Here is a 5000-nt window from a genome sequence, read left to right on the forward strand (position 1 = left end):
AGAGAGAGGGGAGAGAGATAGAGAGAGAACGTCAAGGTAAAAAATGTTAAAATAATTTTCAACTGTAAGTATAGAAAACAATGAAATGTAATTGTTTTCCATACAGTTGAAAAAGTCTCAATGACCGAAATCAGTACTGAAATGTTTTTATAAGATTATTTTAGCATTTTCTACCTTAACTTTTTTTCGATATACATATCAACTCGTGTGTTCTTTTTCAGCCTAATATATATATATATATATATACTTATTTATTCAATTTTGAGGGATTAATTGATATGCGGGTATTCTATTTCAGATAATACAAAAATAACCTAAGTATATCTGAGAGTAAACTCATGGTATCAGTTTGCAAATCACAAAATAATACTTAAAGGATATAACCAAAAATAACCAGTTGGATATATAATGTCCTTCATTAATTATATCCTACTTGAATGTATATTTATTAAATATGAAGGAACTGCACGTGTTTCAGTATTGGAAAATTACAATATATATACATATACACAGCTGTATACGTATATATATACATATATGCAATCGTCAGATTAACAATTATTCCAACACATCTTCAGGTTCTATTTCAAAATATTATATATCTAATTCTACATCCCTTTAAAATAAGTAATACAGTTAAGCATTAAAGATTAAAAATTATGAATTAGATATTAAGAATATATATATATATATATATATATATATATATATATATATATATATATACACACTGCAAAAATAACAATACAGACCGAGAAGGTAAAATTCTCGGTAAAATGCCAAGTCGTCAGCGATGAACGTGCAGCTCAAGTGTGATGGTTTCATCGGGCGCCAATAGGAATTCATGACAATTTTGATAACTGAGCTGAGATAATATCATTCATTAAATTCGCAGGAATAGAGAGGAGCGTGCGAGAAAGGCGATGAACGACGAGAAAAGTAATTGGAAAGCAACACATTTTGAGCGGGAAAAAAATACAAAATGAAAGAAAGAAGCAGATAATAAGAGAGCGTCTTACGATGTGTATAATGGATGAAGAAGGCATGGAGAAAGAGAAAAGTGCACCGTGTTGTGGCGCTTAACAAACAGAAAGACAAAAGCTAGCGTTGGATCATTGGGAAGTAAAGGGAGGAAAGATTAGAGTCGAAGCGGAAGTAAAGAAGGAAGAGGTAGGAGGGGGATGAAGTGTGACATTATTACAGAGAAAGGAAGGGGAGGGAAAATGAGAATCTGTACAACTAGTAATAGGGGAGAGAAAAAGAGAGAGACGAGGATAAACAGATAAAAGCGAGAGAGAGAGAAAAAGAAAAAATGAAAAGTGATAAAAGACAACTGGATGTAAAGTGGAAATATATGTATTTTACATAATGTATATTTAATACGCGTGTAATGTCCCCGCATTTTGCCATAAACAACATTTCTAGATACAGAGATCGTATGGAATAATATACATTCCGTTATCAACGAAATAGCGATAACTTTGAAATCATTTTTGTTATTTTGTTTTTTAATTCAGTTACCTAGATTTATTAAGGAGTTGAATAATAGCTGAAAGTTCAGCGAAACATATTCAGAGATATCTGATATAAAAGTGAGATAACATTCAGCTGAGAGAAACCTATCAGTGCGTGCGTGAGTGAGCAGACGATAAGAGATGTAGTAGTCGGATTCCTTAGCAAGTGGCAGATAACAGAAATGGTTTTTTGTTTTTTTTTCAATATTCGCCAAGCACTGCAATAATGTAAATATGATTTACCTTAATCGTGGATTAATGTCTGATTATTTAGAGATGCAAAAATATTCGTATCGAGAGATGGGTTAACATAAATCTTGTATCTGAGAGTTTCACATGATGGAGGTTGACGAGAGAAATATACGGTATGATTATATTCGGATATATTCGTAGGAAACTGTGAGATATAAACATCGCTGTTATACGTCTGGCCATGTTATACAGTAGTTTGATTATGCCCGGGCACCAGCAGCAAAAGTTTCCGTTCCTCAGATTCGCCCTCAGCATTATTACAATACATTTTCAGTCTCTCGTTATTTACAATTGAAGCAATATTAAATCAAATAGACATCTATATATCAAACCTAATTTGTCCACACATACACGCGCACACACACACGTTATATATATTGGGTCATTTCATAAATAATGCGGTAATTTCATACTTATTTTACAAAATCAAGATAAACAAGGTTCTTTTTTAGTCTAAAATATCCTCTCCTTCATTTTCTACAATGCTCTTTCATCTATCTGGTAGACTTGGAAGGATCCTCTTCCAAAATTCACTTGTCCGTGATGAAAAATACTCCAGTATTATTCTGACCTCTTCTACAGAATTCCTATTTTTTCCGTCCAAATGATTTTGAAGACTGCAGAATAAATGATAATCAGATGGAGCATGTCTGGCGAATAGGGTGGGTGGGGCATCGTTTCTCATTCAAACTGATCCAGCCTTTGGAATGTCATCTTCGCTGCATGTGGCCGAGCATTATCCTGATGGAAGAACACTCTTGAAACCAAGGATGGTCGTTTTCCGACGGCACGCAGGTGTCGATGAATGCTTGAATGGCCAAATTCAAGTTTTCTGCTAGTTTCTCAACAGTTAATTTGAGATCTTGTTCCACCAGGGTTTGCAGGACATCCTCGTCGAGCTCGTAATATCTTTCAGTACGAGGCTCGTCATCTAGGCTGTAGTTTCCGGCTCAGATTTCTGGAACCACCGTTGACACCGGCTTATTCTTATTGTCCGATCCCCATAGACTGCATTAATATTTCTCGCACTTTCCATTGCGTTGTTGCCTTTATTGAACTCATAAAGCAAAATATGTTGAATATTGTCCTTTGTCACTTCCATTATAGCTTTGAAAAAACTGTTAAAATCGAACTGCACTCTTCAAAACGTGCACTAAGAATAAGCACACAAGGTAAAATTATTACCTGCTTTTATAGCAAGTTGATGCAAATAGTTTATCCGGTCCACCTCCAACTTTTACTTCAAGCAATTGAAAAACCCGCATTATTTATGGGATGACCCAATATATATATATATATATATATATACATGTGTGTGTGTGTGTGTGTGTGTGTGTGTGTGTACCCTACCGAAAGGGCTGATTCTTTACTTTTTATCTGAAAGAATGTCTCTTCATAGATATGTAAAAACAATATATATCGGAGCGCTAACTTAAAAAAACGTCTGTTGTATTTCGACTTACTTCGACCTTGCCAATAATGTACAAATTTATCAAATGCCTAAGCGAAATTCGTCTCCTATATATAGGAAGCAGTGAATAAAAGGCTGGGTGGAGGTGCTTGTCTCTCCCTTGTAAACATAAGGACACAGGAAATGTGTCAAGGCCGACAGGAAGCGGTCCAGCTTCCTAGGGCTAAATAGCAGTAGTATAATTCCCTTATTGGGACTGTCACGTTAAGTTGACAGCATACAACTACTTTATCGTAACACTGATACTTAAGTCTCTCTGTGAGATTTAGAAATGGATCATTTCTAATTTTTGTAATCAGTGAATAATACATTCACTGAAAATGCGGAAAGCTTTCTGAGATATTTTGATGGTCTATGCCGAAGCCAGTTCCTCTGAAGGCTGCAAAAAAGCATTCAGCCGATCAATGTCTTGTGAGTGAATTTAGTAGGTGGAAACTGTGCGAAAGCACGTTCTAAATGTGTGTGTGTGGTCGTGTTTGTACCTATCACCACTCGGAAACTGCTGCTGTCCCTGTAACTCAGCTGCTCGGCAAAGAGAACGACAGTATAAGACAAGTACAAGAATTGAATAATAATTACTGGACTGCGGTCGATTTTTTGCTGACCGAACACTATAAAGACGGTGTCACAGCAAGCCTGCAGCCCAATGACTCAGACTGGATGCATACCCAAGGTTATGGTTGAAGATACTCATGGTATTGCGCTATGAAACTGAACTCAAAACTCGATTCCTGCTCCATACACCGATTGGAAAGCAAACTGGTTTAGAAGGAAATTACATCAGACATGAAATAATATAAGCAATAGCTAATTTATAGAAAGGAATCGAAGAAAATGTTAAACATTCTGACATCATAGACCCTCTCGTCTGTCAACTCCCAGTGTGTAACAACAGGGGGTTAATATAAAAATGTCTATCAAACAATTTATTTCATTTCGTTACATTATAAGTAAGAGATTTGCTGAAGTGTACACGGTGTCAGATTTGATAAGATGTTTTTGTTTACATCTGAAATATTGAAATATTTGTAAATATAAGAACGAATTATTCTCTCTTTCTCACATTATATATATATATATATATATATATATATATATATATAATGTATTCTTCTCTCTCCTTTTAAACATTTTAATTCTCTTTGTCGAGTACGTTTAGAACTGAAATGAGAGTCGGAACTGAAACAGCAGGAAGAAAATATTCATAAAATAACGTCGACATCGTTTTTATTTTATTTATTTCACATCATTTTTCAAGTAAATGATTAAAAGAGAGTAAAGAAAGAAAATAGAATTAAATAATGAATTACATGATAAAGAAATATGTTTATAAATAAAAGAGAAATAAAAAAATTCATACAATAGTAGCCATGACCGTAGTGGAGGTCTGTGTGCATGTGTATGCCTCATGACTTTCAAAACACGATACCCTTAATTATTATCCGAGTATAAGACAATCGTGCATTATCAATATGTTTTAATACAAACAACAAAACCAACATGAAGTCATGAACCCTTTAAGAAGTTGAATTTTATGAGAATGAAGGACAATTCTGACTAACGAGACCCCAAGATACAAAAAATTCACAGACGCAACAAGTAGAAGCATTTAGTTCTATCATCAGCCGATTAACGGATATCGTTATTGTTTCGACACCCGAGCAACACCATTCAATCTGCCGGGTTTGTGCGTGTTTCTTTTTCCGTTATTATTTTATAATAATTAGTTGTGTTAGACATAGGTTTTAAGAAATTTAGTGCAA

Source organism: Octopus bimaculoides, chromosome 4 (genome assembly GCF_001194135.2).
Source record: "Octopus bimaculoides isolate UCB-OBI-ISO-001 chromosome 4, ASM119413v2, whole genome shotgun sequence".
In the NCBI taxonomy this organism is placed as follows: Eukaryota; Metazoa; Mollusca; class Cephalopoda; order Octopoda; family Octopodidae; genus Octopus; species Octopus bimaculoides.